The sequence below is a fragment of the Herpailurus yagouaroundi genome, unplaced genomic scaffold (assembly GCF_014898765.1).
Source record: "Herpailurus yagouaroundi ecotype Mexico unplaced genomic scaffold, PumYag 140, whole genome shotgun sequence".
NCBI classification, from domain to species: Eukaryota; Metazoa; Chordata; class Mammalia; order Carnivora; family Felidae; genus Herpailurus; species Herpailurus yagouaroundi.
Genome location: NW_024412395.1, coordinates 40,028,247 through 40,045,233, shown reverse-complemented (window position 1 = coordinate 40,045,233; position 16,987 = coordinate 40,028,247). Strand labels below are relative to the sequence as shown.

General features: G+C 42.9%; 1 long non-coding RNA gene across 2 annotated transcripts in view; it reads left to right on the top strand.

Moving 5' to 3' along the window:
* The window catches only part of LOC121030597 (uncharacterized), a 55,919-nt gene extending 40,748 nt beyond the window's left edge, over positions 1–15,171 (top strand). For both annotated transcript variants that reach the window (XR_005790312.1, XR_005790311.1), the window contains exons 5-8: positions 9,066–9,112; positions 12,764–12,827; positions 14,540–14,733; positions 14,862–15,171. This is a non-coding gene — a long non-coding RNA (uncharacterized LOC121030597). The remainder of the gene's footprint in view (positions 1–9,065; positions 9,113–12,763; positions 12,828–14,539; positions 14,734–14,861) is intronic.
* The last annotated feature ends 1,816 nt before the right edge of the window (positions 15,172–16,987 follow it).

The window sequence follows — 16,987 nt, the reverse complement described above, 5'->3', positions numbered from 1 at the left end:
CTTTCTTCTGGAAGACAGTAGGTGCTGACAAGGGAGGCACTTTGTCATACATCTATTTGTATCCCCAGTTTAAACTCAGAGCCTTTCACTGCAAGTTACCCGGGAGGTATCCTGGATATGGCGTCCCTTTCTCTCCATGGACATTTCCCATGACTTCATGACTTCATCCTAGCCCATTTCAATACTGACTAGACCCAAGTTTTATTAAGTTCTTCTTTTCACAGAGCCAAAATGAGCAATATCTGGATCTGCCTCTTTTTTTTTTAAGTTTATTTATTTATTTTGAGAGGGACACAGAGCGAGTGGGGGAGGGGGAGCAGAGAGAAAGGGAGAGAGAAAACCCCAAGCAGGCTCCATGATGCCAGCACAGAGCCTGACGTGGGGTTCAAACCCACAAACCGTGAGCTCATGACCTGAGCCGAAGCCAAGAGTCAGACCCTCAGAAACTGAGTCACCCAGGTGTCCCAGGTCCCACTGCTGCATCTGGGCAGCCAGCAGCTCTCAATTTTTAAGTTGAGATTTGCTTCGCCAGACTAGAGACGCTCAGTTCTTTTGCCTGTTCTTCATTTATTGTAGTTTCCAGACCTGTACCATCCCCCTCTCCTGGGAGCTTTCTGGTTTCCAATATCCCTCATGAAAAGTGCTGCCCAGAATTAAGTGTAATATTCAGCTATTGAATATGTGCAATCTTAGCCCAAACAGAGGGAAAGAGGCACTTGAGGGAGGTCTTTTTATGTTCATTGTGATGATGAACACAACTGGATTCCAATGATCTTTGCTTAAAACAAGGAAGAAATGCTTTTTAAAGCAAGCAAGCAAGGATTTTTACCCAACCAAGGGATTCCAGTTCTAAGAAAAACCAAAAGTGTCAGAATTGGTTAGTCCAAGAGTGCATCTTATCTAGCCCCGACTAGACTCTCAGCTGCCAGGAGGCCAGAAGAGACCAGACGGACACAGTCTTCTTTCCAGATCCACACAGTGGCTGGTCTTTGGTCGATGTATCCAAGGCCACCTTAACACCATGGGTTAGGCTGGGGTCCATGACGGAGGCTTCTTAGGCATGTGATGGAAAGGAACTGTCCCTGAGCCATTCAGTGTAGACTTTGCTTGCAGAGACCCTGGTGTGCATCAGTGAATCTTGCACCTGCTCGTATTCATCACCCCCTACCGCATGCATGGTGGTATTCTGAAAGACAGCAGCTGGACTTATGACAAAAGACAAAAAGGCATAGCTCACAGGTTCAGTGTTTTGCTGTATCACCTGGAGTCCTAATAAATTTTCTGCCCAGGCAGGAAGTCACGGGGAACCCCCGTATTCACCCAGCCTGAATTCCAGGAGCCTGTTGCTACCAACCTACACAGAACAGAAACCTATGTGGTTTGGACACATAAGCTTTGGGGAATATAAATAAAATATTCAAGTGTCTAATCAAAATACTGAATTTGTTAATTAAATTATATATTGATATTAAAAGTCAGGTATTACATAAAATAATGCTTAATTTAACATTTTTTTCCACTTTACATTCAGTCTCCACATACGTTTTCCGTCTTCATGACAATGGCCAATTTTTTTTTTTTTTCTACCCTTTGCTGAGTCATCCAGAGCACATGTCTTCACGCTTCAGTTGTTTGACATATAGCACTTTTAAAAATCAGGCATGATGATGTTGCTGAAATATTTCCTCCAAACCGTAAACTTTCATAACAACAGGAATTTCCATTCATCCTATAGGTTAACAGCACAACCACTTACTTTTTTTTTTTTTGCTTTTGTGACTGTTTGGAAAATCCTACAAAAAAAAAAAAAAATGATGAGGGACTGCACCCAGGAATAATTGTGAAATCTGTGTCAAATTTCTATCCCTCCTTTTAAAATCTGATTTGCATTAGTTGATCTCTACAAAAATGCAAAACTAGGAGTGGCTGAATCGTTTCAGGATGTCTTTCCTAAAGAGCATTTTGTAGTTAACAAAAAAAGGAATTTGACCTGGAATGAGTAAGTTCATGAGAACCTGAATAACATTGAGAATTCTATCTGTATCTTCCTTCTTTCTGTGAAATAACTTTAAAGGACAAAAGCTTGCCGTATAAGCAAGGAAGTCCGTTTATATCTATTTTCCTGGAGTGATTATTAATTGTGCCTCCTTTTATTCTCAAAAGTATCCCAGTTTGGACAGTAAGTTACATAGTTACTCTGCTTGTAGCAAGGAGCATACTATATATTGTCATTCTGGTGGCCTTGCCAAGGCATTCAACATATTGGCCATTCAGCAAATTTCCTGTGAGACTAATACCCACACGGCTGCCAGACAGAACTCAAAGGCACAGTAGCTGAAAATTAAAGCAATGCGGCTAATTATCTAAAGTGATATTACAATGTCTAAGATTCTGGTACTTTGACTGCCAGTCAACACAGCATCTGCTTCCAAAGGAAACAATTTTTTTTTTAATAAATCTTTAAAAGAAATCTAATTATAAGAAACTCTTTCAATTAGTTAAGAAGAGCTGCTTTGATCTGAGAACAGTGCCTTTATTATTAGTTTAATGTTTCTAAATATTGGGAGGGAAGTTGTCTTTATTAATTTTATGATTTAACCATCCATACTTGCCAAGATGTCTCAGCTAAGGCACGATTCACTTCCGGTTGACCGTCGGGCAGGCGAGTGAGCTGTGTGTAATGAATGGTGTGGGTGCAGGTGGAGCAGGTGCCCCCTGCACCCGAGCTCTGGGTCCCTGAGACCCCCAGCAGACGTGCAAGAGAACTTCCCTCGCTTTTTGTGGGTTGGGCTGCCTGCACAATGCCGACGCTTGTGCAGAGACTGAAGAGGAAGTATCTGTGCAAATCCACTCCCACTCGTCAGGAAATCACGTTGAGCACCAGCTCGCCTCCTGGGAGATCAGGAACTTCATCTTCCAACGTAAAATCTGCCATGCAAGGAAAAAACCCCGCCAAACAAAAACTCAAAAACTTGCTGGTGAATGCTATCTTCTTCTGTATTTCTCCATTCCTGCCTCTAATGGTTGATTGCCTGAGTGTAAGGAAATCAGCCCAGGTCTGAGACACATGTACCCCAGAGTTAAGGCATTTATCACACTGGATGTGGGATATGGTTTGCATTTAGAGGGTCACTAAATAAAACTGCTTATCCTTAAATCACCTATGATATTTTACATTACTCATGGCCCAAGGTCTCATGAAAGTTGGCGAGATATGAGCTCTTTCTGTGTGTCCAGCTTTGGGCAGCCCATCTCCCCAAATCCACGGATAATGCAGTGAAAAAGGGGTCTTGTCGAGGGGAATGTCTCTCAGGCATCCCCTCTCCTCAGCTATATAAGCATCTCGCTCAGCTGCTTAGCACAGGGAAGGTTCTAATGGGACACTGTCCTGCAGACACACAGGCTCCATAGAGAACATCCATCCTGCCAAAGCTCTAATATGATTTTCCCTGCAGTGAGGGGGGTCTGAACAGAGAATAACCAAAGGATGGCTGTCCCTTAAAACAACCAGGACCTCAAAGCCTTTGCCCCAGCCCCACACTGTGAAGAATAAAGAGAAATGAAATATCTCCGACATCTCTCCTGCAGTCTCTGAGTTTCTAAGACAATGGCCCCTTCAGCCTTTCTTCTTGAAAAGAGTTTTCCCCTTCCAACCGTTTTCCTGTCCTGACCAAGAACACGATGGGAGAATCTGGGAAGGTGGGAGGGAGGAAGGCCCAGCTATTGAGGCCCGTTCTATTTCCTCACCACCTTTTATGTCCTGGTGGCCGTTCGTGCTTCCTTCAACGATATTCCCATGCCTTCCAGGGTTTCTTCTTTGAGAGGAAACTGAATTAAGAGGGTAGAATATGAAGCCAACTTTGCCAAGTGCCCTTGAAAGGTGAGAATTGATTTTTATGCCTCGGCCCCCTTCTCCTACTGGCCTTTCTAGACACATTGTTTCTACACTCAAATGTGTCAGGGACATCCTCAACGTGGGGCTGTGGCCAAGGGCTAAGACATAGATACATATGGCCCAAAGCCCACAAGGTGATCGGCAACCTCGTCCCCTGCACTCTCCACTGGCCTGAGGCCTTGGCTGTCTTTTGTAGCCTATTCCTGTGGAATGTTGTCTTGGCCTCACTTTCATGCCAACCACTAGCCTCTCTGTCTCCTGAAGTCCCAGGACCACAGTGACCTTGCCAATGGCTTGGCCTTCCAAGTCTGAGGCTGTGCTGCTTGGCTTGAAGTTGTGCTGTGGTGAGCACTCACAGCCTCCTCTCTCTGCTCTCAGGCCACTGGCTTCCTCGCCTGCTGCTGCACCTCCCAGGAGGCCTAACGGAGTTGCTGGGAAAAACTCAGGTCCACACCACCCAAGCCGCACCTCCGCCTTCACTTTTGGTTCAGAACTGCACCAGTGTTATGTTGATCCAGTGTTGTTTCTCTCTCTCTCTCTCTCTCTTTCATTTTCTGATCCTGACTACAGACCAATAAAAAGGAAATTTTACCAGATGATGCTTTTTTTTCTATTTTTTACTTTTTAATGACCAGATTGTACCTGCTAGTTCTCAAGAAAAACCCAACTTCTCAGAAAGCTTTTAAGATACTTTCTTTGAGTGACATTTTTCATCTTGCAAAGACTACAGACTTTACTCAAACAGATTTTTATCTTTTTTTTCTGGGGTTTGATGTGGAAATCTCACTAAGTTCTTCCATCTAGAGTATGTCAGTATTTGATTGAAATGCTAGTTTGAAGGCTTGCCCGTTAAACCATTTCTCCTTGCATCCTTTTAAAATTAATGCGTACTTCTAAAACTAATGATGTATTTAACATTGGAAATAAGCTAAACCTGAAAACTCACAGAGCGTTTCAAATAGATGCAGAAGATCGCCACCTTGTGGCCACTGTGGAATCTGCCACTTGGACTTGTGCTGGTTTGTCACCGGGTTTGGGGCCCTGCCGCTAATTAAAATAGAGGCCTTCTAATGTGATCTTTTCCCATGCAGTTCACACCCTAATCCTGATTCTTTGCTGGTCCACTTGTGGAGATTTCCTGCAATTTGGAGAAAGGAGTCTATTCAAAGTGGCCTCAGTGGTCTAGTTGAAGGATGCCTTTTTGGTCCTTTAACTTGGTTTCATAAGGAAAGGGAACAACTTCAGGGGAGCCCAGCTCTTTTTTTTCTTCAAACCCTATATGCTTGTATCCCTGTATTTTTTTTTTTCAAAATGTGCCCTAAGGGGATACATGTACCACCATCCTGAAGATTATATTTAAAAAGCAGGTCTGGGCACACTTACGCTAAGACCTAAGAATTGGAATGTATAGGGATAGGTTCTGGGATTTCCATTTTTAACAAGTTTCTTAGGTGATTTTTTTTTTTATGTTTGGTTTATTTTTTGAGAGAGAGAGGACATAAGCGGGGGAGGGGAGCAGAGAGAGAGGGGGACAGAGGATCCAAAGCAGGCTCTGCACTGACAGGCTGACAGCAGCAGGTCTGATGTGGGGCTCAAACTCAGAACCGTGAGATGATGACCTGAGCCCAAGTCAGATGCTCAACTGGCTGAGCCACCCAGGAGGCCCTCTTAGTTGATTTTTATACACATTAGATTGCTAACAGTGCTGCATTTTAGTCTGTGCAAAAAAGAAATTAGACAGGGATCTAACGAATTAAACAGTTTGACCCTGAGGAGTCTCCCTTAGGCCCTGGGAGGGAGGGAATTTGGAACAGAGGAGAACTCAAGACACTAATGCTGTTCCAAAGCTCCTGCCTACCTGAATGTTTGCTGTTTGAACAAAGACTCCATTAAAGACTGCAGTGACCTGTGACTTCAGCTGGACCCTCTAAACAAGAAGCCATCATCTACCAAAAGAGTGACCCCCTTATTTAGGGCGCCTCCCTCAGCTTGTATGGGAAGCAGCAAAAAGGAAAAAGGAGAGGCTACCATGCTCCCTGTGTCCAGCCCTCCAGAAGCTCCTCACCAGGTAGTCATGGATGTGGAACCCAGGCTGGGGCAGGAGACGGGACACCAGCTTCCGGGCCTGACTCTCCCACTGATTAGCTGTGTGGACTTGGGCAGGTCACTGGCTTCAGTTGTCCTCATCTATAAAATGGGAGTGGTTGGATGACCGTTATGGAATTTCTTCCACCACTAACCAGATCTTGTAATGTTGAACTTTCAGGGGAAGAGGACTAGTCTTTGCTGTTTGCAAGAATCCATTCTTAAGGAGTGTCACGGTGAAAGATGAGATCCTTTGTCAACATGAAAATGACAAATAACAATAATAAGTAACACACTTCTGCATTGTCAACTCTCTGTGGGAAAAAACTTCAGCACTGGGCCAAGAGATCCAAATTTCCCCACAACCCTATGATCTCCTCGTTTCCTCTCCCCTCCCCCCACTATAACCCAAAGACTTCAGCTCACCCTGTCATCACAGACTCGCTTCCTGTGCCCACCCTTCACCCCAGGCCTCTGGTGAATGGATCCACTTCCTACCTGAGAACTTATTTTGGAGGGCACTGAAATGGCTGCAAGGGATTGTCTAGTCAGAGATTATCCGGCCCATCCTTCTTATTATCTTATTCAAACTCTCCACCACCAGGTGCCACTTCTCTGTGATTCCATCACTACCTGGGTAACCTGGCTCAGTTCTTAACGCGTGATGTGATAATCAATCTGCATGCCTGTGGCCCTAGATGTAAGACCTACGTCTACCACACAGTGAATATTCAATAAGCATTTTATTGAATAAACGAAGCCAAGAATGAAGAGTAAACGAATACATTAAAGAGTTAAGGAGATGGAAGCTGATTATTATACAGAAGCTTCACACCTATTCTCCACACAAGCATGGATGAAAGAAGGCCTGGGTCCAGACGCAATGGGCCCTGAAGTATTACGGGGAGAACCCAGGAATGGAGGTCTGTGCTTAGGGTTGAAGAAACATGGGGACTTATCACAACATTGCTTGTCAAAGAACAAGTCACAGACCATTGGAGGATTGTGAAATCAATTTAGTGGGTTCAGACCAACATTTTAAAAGGAAATAGAACAGAATCGAATTAGAAAACATTTCTTTTGGTAAGAGCAAGTACATTTGATGGAACTTTTGTTTTTATAAGTATATGTGTGTAGGGGCGCCTGGGTGGCTCAGTCGGTTAAGGGTCTGACTTCGGCTCAGGTCATGATCTCACGTTTCATGAGTTCAAGCCCCACGTCGGGCTCTGTGCTGACAGCTCGGAGCTTGAAGCCTGCTTCGGATTCTATGTCTCCCCCTCTTTCTGCCCCTCCCCTGCTTGTGCTCTCTCTCTGTCTCTCAACAAATGAATAAATGTTAAAAAAAACTTTTAGAAGTATATGTGTGTATACATATATATGTAATCACACACACACATATAATGATGTAAAATATGTTTCTACATATTGTGGTCAAAAAATATAGAAGCCACTGATTTAGGAAATGCCATCCCTATATACTTCATTGACTCCATTTGAAAAAACAACTTACCTTATGGTATGACTTCCATTTATTGGAATAGGGGGCCCCATTTATAAGCAAATGCATATGGAGTCAATAACTCTTTTCATAATTATATGAAAGTATAATTACCTGATCTTACCTAATTTTAATTAAGTTCAGAACAGGTAAAACCCTTCTTATATATTATTATTGTAAGAAATTTTCTCTGAAATAAGGGTCTTCCCCTCTGTTTTTGCTTTGGTGTCTACCCCTGTGTTACCTTTCTAGGCTGTCAGCATGACACTGGATCTCCCCTCTTTCCCATAAGGGTAAAAAAAAATCCATTTTCTAAGGGTTAGTGAAAGGAAGTGATGAAAGCAAATTAAAAACCTTAAATTCTAAAGCCAGACTTAAAACAAAATCTATCTAAATATCTCAGTGGGAAATCACAGTGGAAGATGGGATGCTAAAATTAAGATCACAAAGGAAAGAAAATAATGACCGATCCCGTCATGAACTAGAACCCAAGCACATAGGATCCTTTATGCCATATTTTGTCCTCTTCCATCGGACAAATGGCCAAATGTTAGGCTTTCCCTGGTTTGGCTTTATGATACTGTCCCCATTCTTGTCTGTTGACATCATGTGGGATTGTCACCACCACTTTAGTACAAAGAATCTCCTACAACGTCTAACATGGAGGTTTCGAAATGGTGATCACCAGGCACCCCAAACCCAGACATGTGCTGAGGTAAAATGGCTTAGTGTTTGAAAAATGTTACATTGAACTTAAGAATCAGAAAGCTTCATTTAAAAATTTGGAACCTGGCTTCTGTTAGAAAATAAAAATATTAGGCATTATACCACCCACATTGCTACACAGGTACAATTGTTTTAAACCTTGACCTATGGAATCCCTGTGTTTTGAAATAATAGTTTCCTTTGTAATCTTATGTATTTTATTTCATTTAAAAACAGCATCCTGAGAAGGGATCTGGAAGTTTCGCCAGACTGCCAAAGGGGCCAATGGCCTGATAAAGGTTAAGAACCCCTAGTCTATGGCCAACCAGCAGCTGCTCCTTTTACCCATAATTGGCCATAGTTCTCATCAGTCTTTACTTGCTCCGAGGCCATGCATCCATTTCCATTTTCCACTGCACTGATGCTTTTCCCAGTGTCATGAAATACTTCCCTGTGTTCATATCTCTTTCAAAAGTTGGGGGAAAAATCGAGCCAAGACAAGAGAGACTCGAAATTCTAATACTAAGCTGCCCCCCTTGTTTATGCTGCCTCAGTGGTCTCTCTCCACAGGGGTTATGTTCACCATCAGTGAACATTGGAGCACAGCCACTGACCAATTGGAATGGATATTAGTTGTAAACAGGCGATTCAGATGCACGCCGTGTGAACTTCAGCCCTGTGCCTGGAGTCTTTTTCATGGCTGCCCAGTGGGCTTCTCTAGCTCTCTGGACATTATTCCCTGCTGCATCCTCCCTTCTTCCTGGAATATCAAGGCATGGCTGGGGGTGGGGGGTAATGTTTAGCACATGCTTGGGAGTGTCAACACTAAGAGTATCCTGGGGAACAGGGCAAACCAACTCCTTTTCTGTTTCTCCTTTTCAGCAAAGGAGCAGAGGTGCTACCTCGACCCGAATGTCTGGTCTTTGGACGTGAGAGTGCGTGGAGCTGGTCCAAATAATGCCCATACTTGTGTTACATAATGTCGTTTACACAGCTCTCTCCCTGGACTCTCCTCCTCACCCCAACCTTTCTGAGGAAAGGAAAGGAATCAAACCCACTTTGCAGAGGAGGACCAGTGAAGTTCAAGAGATGTGAGATGCAAACTCAGAAGAAGGGCACAGACTTTTTGACTTTTAGTCTATGTGAATACCTGTGGGGGGAAACAAAACACCCTCTTCTCAGAGAAAGTGACTTTTGGGGAACTGCACAGCAAGTGTTTAACAAGTGTTTTTTTAGTTGAATGCATTAATGTTTTAGCAGAGCACGACTGGGCATTTCAAGTAAATCTAGTCTCTTCCCAATAGCCACCTTAGCCTTTATTGCCAATTACAGAAAGACAGGCAGACAGACAGACAGAGACCTGGGATCTTACAAGGGAGCTGGGCTTTTCTTGTGTCAGTAAAATGTTGTATTTTATTTTCCTTTTAAAATTATAGCACAGTAAAATTGACTTTTTTCTTTTGGCATACAGTTCTATGAATTTTAACGTATGTATAGATTTGTGTAACCACCACCTTCTATACATAGATCCATCACACCAAAAATCTCCTTAATGCTAGCCCTTTGAAATGATTTTCAAAATAATTATACCGGTGTACACATAAATGAAAATCTACAGGGATAGTTGTAAAATGAAGTATGCATTTTCTTTTCTTTTTTTTAACCTTTATTTATTTTGAGACAGAGAGAGACAGAGCATGAACGGGGGAGGGGCAGAGAGAGAGGGAGACACAGAATCGGAAGCAGGCTCCAGGCTCTGAGCCATCAGCCCAGAGCCGGACGCGGGGCTCAAACTCACGGAGCACAAGATCGTGACCTGAGCTGAAGTCGGATGCTTAACTGACTGAGCCACCCAGGCGCCCCTGCATTTTCTTTGAAGATAGAACTTGTGTGTGTGTGTGTTTTAAAGGATTTTCTAAATATTTGTTTATTTATTTATTTTTTGAAAGAGAGAGAGAGCAAGCCAGGAAGGTGCAGAGAGAGAGGGAGACAGAAATCCCAAGCAGGCCCCACCCTGTCAGTGCAGCAGCCTGAAGAGGGGATGGAACCCACTAACTATGAGATCATGGAGCCCAAATCAAGAGTTGGTGGCCCAACCTACTAAGCCACCCAGGCAACCCTAGAGGATTTGATTTCCTTCCACTTTTGAGGATATAATAATTATTGAAAAAGAATCCACACAGGCCCTTGTTGAAGAGCCTGTTCAATACTTTTTTAAAGCAGGGGCGCCTGGGTGGCTCAGTGGGTTGAGCATCTAACTCGTGATTTGGGCTCAGATCACAGCTCTGCTGAGTGTGGAGTCTGCTTAGGATTCTCGCTTTCTCTCCCTCTGCCCTTTCTCCTGCTTGAGCGTGCATACTCTCTCTCAAAACAAAACAAATTAAAATAATTTTTCAAAGCAAAATGATGGTTTGATTGTTTTCAGGTCGTAGCAGAAGACATCAGAGCATACTGTGAACAGTGGGGCAATGCCTGAGGAGAGTTGTAGCCTCTGAAGGAGGCCTCTGTGCATTCCCCTTCCCCATCACCCAGGGGAGGGCCTTCACCCTCCCCACCTCCTGAGCCCGCCCTCACTCTCAGACCCTGCCCCCACTCGCTTAGGCTCCTGGCTTCTCTCTAGCTTCTTTCTCTCTTCCCCTCATGCCTCCATCCCTGTATCTCACCCTGCTGGCCTCTACCTTCTTGTCACTCTTACATCGCTGGCAAGTATGATGCGAATGGAAGAGTCTATTGACAAAAGGGAAAGGATTTCCTTTTTCCCTCCCACTAAAACCTCCCCCAGTACAGACTTATGTTCACCTAACATTCCCTGAAATAAAGGACATCTGTCCACACTGCCCACCCGCTCTCCAGCCAGCCCGACGAAGCAGCACACTTCCCCACAGACACATGGGACACAGCCATGCCCAAGCCTTCCAGCCTGGCAGCCTGCTTTTCTCAGCTCAGTCCGCTCAGTCTCTCCTCGGCGTCTCCCCTTAGAAAGAAACTGAGGCTACAAGTAGAGACAGAAGAAAGGAGAAATACAACTGAGTACTGATAAAGAGGCAGCTGAGGCTCACACAGTGATTTCCTATTGAGGAAAAAAAAAAAAAAAAAAAAAAGACACAGTGCCACGTTCCCTGCCCTCTCTAAAAACTGACATAGACAGTATTCATGCAACCCAAAGGGTCTTATTTAACAAGACCTCTGAATTCTGTAAATAATTGCATTCTTGCAAGTATTGTTGCAGGTAGATATTTTATGGAGTTTGCAGAAAGCAGAACTTTCAGTGACGAAAACCAGTGTCTTTTGAATAATGCTTAATATGGCACCACAGAAAAGAAGTTGTTTACTAGATGTTTTCTATTGGTTATGACGCACTCTAGTTATTGTACGTGACTTCAATGAAAAAGAGAAGAAATAAATGAATCACTGCTTTCTCATTTTTTGTACACCATTGCGATATCCATATGGGGCTGCACATATTGTGTTCATCTGAAGACCATTCTGTGTGTATGTATATAAATACATACATACATAATATATATATTTAATAGACAACAACTATTTTCAAAGAGTGTAAGATTAAAAAGAAAAAAAAAACAAAGGTAGAAAATGAACGGTTTGTTCTTGACAGAGATGTACGGGAGCTTGATGTAATCAGGGGATTGCAACTCAGTGATGAAACTGCCAGTAAATAAAAAGCGCTTGAGAATCTTAATTAGTTTTTGGACTTAAAATTAGCTCTCCATATATGGGAATGAACTCATCCCACAGGCCTAAATCAGCTTTTAAAGGTCCAAAAACAACAACCCTAAACCAGGTGTTGGGGGTATGAACTTTTCGCAGTTTCAACACTCAGGCATACAAATATTTGACTTTCTCTATGTTTCTGTAATAAGTGGTGTTAGCTTTTGAGTCCTCGTTTCAACTTGGTGGCAGGAGTTTTAAGTTTTCCCATTTGAAGTAAAACTCTGTCACTTCTGGAGTTAAAAGCTGTGTTTTGGGTAAACTGTTAATTCAAGGTTCTTCCCGCTCTCACTTCCTTCCAGGAGAGATGTGAGTCCCACAAAGGCTTATGTATTGTCGAGAGAGGTGAATTTAATAGCTTAAATATGTTGTTCTATTATTCGCGAGGTACTTCTGGGTCACCTTTACTATAAAAGCGGAGAATATTTTTTAAATAAAGTTAGGGCACACTCCATAAAAGTTTTACAACTCACTTAAAATCATAGACGAGCTGTGTATTTCAAGATGAAGATTTAAACTCTGGTTATTTAGCAGGGTCTGGGGAGGCAGGAATTGCTGTGTCAACTAATGTTGTGCTCTATATTTCATTACCGCCTTTATGTTTTTTTAAATACCTCAAGAATAAAGTTTATTTAAAATGTCACACTTTGCCAGCAGCACATTATATCCATAGAATATACTGGTACCATTGCCATTACTCTTATTTATTACAGTAGATTAGTTATGGACCCTCTGCCATAATATCTTGGCTTATTAACATACTGCATACTAAAAAGTGTAATGAATGGCCCTGTAATGAGCAGTTACAAAGTCTAGTCACTCATTCTTCTGTGGCTCTCCTCTTTGTGCAGAAGGAAAATTTGAAGTGGATTGGACTTAAGCCTGAACCATCACCTACCTGATTCAGCTTGTGAGGTGAGGAGGGAAAGGGTTCCCTCAACACTTAATTACTGAGAAATCCTTGGGCTCCCTCCAGGGTTAGAGAGGAGGGCTAGCAATCATCAAAGTTGCCTGAACTAATCTCAAGTTCAAGTTCCACAGGAAGAGGGGGTGGGCTTGGGTCATCCAGGCGTAGACCTACAGCATTTATCATACTTAGTTTTTAAAAACAAAATGGCAGAAACACACCAATGATGTAAAACTCACCACACCACCTGCTTCACAAGAATTTTTTTTGCTGACATAAATTGCCCATCAACTTCTGCATAAGGTGAAACCTTTAAGAGAGACCTTGATCCCTACAAGATACTCAATAAATACCAAGACTCTCAAAGAAGGTCTTCATGGGAAGGACTGATGAAAAATCTTTTCTCAACTCACATTAACAAAAAAAAGGGATCTGCCATCTTAAAAGATGCTTGTTCATTTCTTTTAAATGGCCATAAGCAAGATGAATTAAACGATGCTCAGAAGACTCCTTAGAGAATAGGAATGCAGGTACTTTTATCCATAGGGCTGCTAGCCCAAGTTTTCTGCCTCTTATAAATCAACTTGGCCGGGCATTCTGAAACACGGTATCCCCATAGAGCCTAAGGATCCTTTTGGAATATAAGCATTATTTTCCAAAGAATCTGTGGCCTGACAGTCAGCAACCAAATTTCCCCAGGAACGTCAATGGTTTGGGTGTTTTGGAATGGGAGATGTGGTGGAATTTGGTACGATTCTTTTGGGGTGCTGCTTCTGTGTTTTTGGTATTAGAGACTACCTGCATCCACCCGGAGCCAATTATACAAGGCACATGTCTTATGTTTCATTGCTTAGTTTTATGCTATGCAGCAGCAATTTGCTAACCACGATCTTGATGAAATATAGCTGTGCACCAAAGGGAACATTGATTATCAGAAACACATTTCATTTCTGACATTAAGGTGGGGGGAGTCCAGATTAACCATACTTTTACTAAAATATGGGGTGCAATTGGAACACTGTTAAGGAAACCGTGGCTTTAGCGTGGATGCTGGGAAGCCCATCACAAAACTTCCCTATCTTCCGGCTTCATGCTGCAGCAAGGCCCGCTCTCCAGAGCCTGTCGCTGCTTGCTGAGCTCCAGGGAGTCGTGCGGATGGGGTTGTTCTAGGACAGGCAATCGTCGCTTGATGGGCTCCCCTGCTTAACTTTCCTAATTGACTCTGCCAGACCGTCCTGGAAGACTGGCTGCTACCCTCACCCATCCCTCCGGTAGCCTGGCTCCTGATGACGGCAATGTCTTCAGAGACCCCTTGCCGGTTCAGAGTTGGGCCTCAGAGCCTCAGTTCCAGGCTTGTCAAGCAGATGCACGGTAAAGGCTGCAGCCAAGTGCATAGCACGTTTTCCTAAGTGGAAAGACTGTATTAGAGACAGAACATTACTTAACAGTAGGTGGGCAGTTCATTCCTAAACAACTCGGTTCCTCCCCATCAGGGACCCTGCAGGCTGTCGGCTCTTTGTTGGGCGTCAGAGGGAGAGGCAGCTCTTGCAACCGTTAGACACAGGCCGTGGCTACAGAAGACAGTCTCTCCAGAAGCCTCTGTCTGTGACTTTCCTACGGAAACAATATACAACAAAACCTATGGGCTTATCTTTCATACAAGCAAGCGGAACAAAACCTTCCTTCACATTCATATGCTGGTTTGCTGTTCCTCCTTTAGGTTTACTGCTGTGTAAAGGTGTTTTTGTCCAGATATGCAAAGATACCTGGAAGGTTCACAGATGGGCACCCTCTCCTTCTCGGGAAAATGAACAAATATTGAGTGCTTCTTGCTATCCAGGGACTCCGCACCCATAATCTCATCTCTACCTCATCAATCACATCTATCCCAAGCCTGCTGGCATCCAACACAAGGTTATGCTTCTGTTTTTATTCTTTCAAAATGAGAGAGAGAGACAGGGAGAGGGAGAGGGAGAGGGAGAAGGAGAGGGAGTCAAAAATGGTGTCCTACCATCTCCCCTTACTAATCCTCTCCACTCCAGGCCTTTCGACATCTGAACGAAATATCTGACCCTTCTCAGCCGGACCCACCCCTAACATCTGTGGGGCCTGGGCAAGACTGCGACTGGAGATCCATGTACCATATGTCTAAATATTTAAAAGTTAGAACATATCTCTAAACACAGACACTTCATGCCTGCATCAGATATATTCACCGAGACTTATGTATTAGAACCAATTAAAGTAGCATAAACTGGAAACGGTGTAAATGTTCAACAATGGGCCATTTTGATTAATTATAGTATCCATTCATATAGTAGAATAACAATGAGCTATTAAAAATTGTTAATAATATAGAAAAATGTGAATTACTCTTAAGTGAATAAACATTAATAAAGTATCTTTGTAATTACTCTTGTTTAAAGTCTATGTATGCATGAAAAATTATATATACAATAAAATTATAATAGTTGCTATCTCGAGTAGTGAGCTTATTATGAATAATATTTATTTTCTTGTATATGTTTTTAGCATTTTCAAAAATGCTATAATAAATGAAATACATTTTTAATAAAAATATTCATATACTTTAATAATCCCATTTTTAAGAATCTTTTAAGGAAAATTAACATATGGTTAAAGATCACAAGGGAATTCATCACAATGTTATTTATAAAAATAAAAATTGCAAATAACTAAAATTCCAAGAACAAGGTAATAGTTACAGTTATGGAAAAAATACAATAAAATATTATAAAGATCCAAAGAAAAGAAATGCTCAGACAAAATGTTACAGGAAAAGCAAAAGTGAATTTAAATGATTTCTGCAACAAAACTTGCTTCAGTATTTAAAGTTACAGCATTGTGGTGGAGACAAAAGTTCCTTTTGACTGTGCACATGTTTCAAATACCTTAAAAGGGGAAACCTTTGAAACTTCCTCATGTTTGCTATTTTTTTTTTAATTTTTTTTCAACGTTTTTATTTATTTTTGGGACAGAGAGAGACAGAGCATGAACAGGGGAGGGGCAGAGAGAGAGGGAGACACAGAATCAGAAACAGGCTCCAGGCTCTGAGCCATCAGCCCAGAGCCTGACGCGGGGCTCGAACTCACGGACGGTGAGATCGTGACCTGGCTGAAGTCGGACGCTTAACCGACTGCGCCACCCAGGCTCCCCCTGTTTGCTATTTTTAATTGTTCTCCCTATGTGACAAGGACCACAGGGGTGCTCAGGAAAGTGAAGGCAACTGCAAAGCCAGAAGTTAGGAGAAAATACCCAAAGGATAAAGAAGGCATTCACTGGGTAAAGTAAAAAACAAACAGTCAAACAAAAAAAACAGGATTCTTGGTTTGAGCTCTGACAAAGGAAGAAGAATATACATGACCACAGCCAGGGATGGGGAAAGGCCACACGATTTTAATAAGGGAAGGAAACCTGTGGTGTCTCCAGCTCCAGAAAATAGCCCACCCACCTCTAACCCCGCCCCAGTATCACCTATGCCTACCCTGGGATCTTCTAATCGGCTAGAAAATTTGCCATTCATCAAGTAAATATTATTGGGTGACGTGATAGACAGGACAAGAAAGGTGGGAATCTGTTTCAAGTATGTCTATTGAACTATTTCCCTCCCTCTTTAGAGAAACTACTCCTTCTCTCCCTCCCTCCAGATCGGTGTTCTGTCATTTCACAGGATGCTTTCCCACAGCGATCGGCTGGGTGATGGCCAACTTACCCAAGTTTAGCCAATCAATGTGACTCATTTCCTCGGGCTATTGCAATTGGCCAAAGTGTGGTCATGTGGCCCAAAACAGGCCAATCGGGCTTCGTCTCTTGATTTTTCCAAAACCTGGATAGGAAAAGAGAGCTGCTTCCCTCCACTTAGAGAGCTGGGAAGGTGGGAACCTGGAAGCCGCAAAGAGCCAGTTAAGAAGCAGAGTAGAAAATGGGACAACAAGCAGAGATACTCCGAGACACAAGGTGGAGAAAGAGGCCTGCTGGCGTTCAAATCCCTGTTTCACTCCTCCCTAGTTAACCACTTCTTCTGTTCCTCTGGCTGTTTGGTTACATGAGCCGTTACCTTCCAGCTGGTTTCTGCCACTTGAAACCTCCCCAGTGCAGGCGCCTAGCATTGCAGAGCTCGGTGTTAAATGGTAGGATACTGGGATGG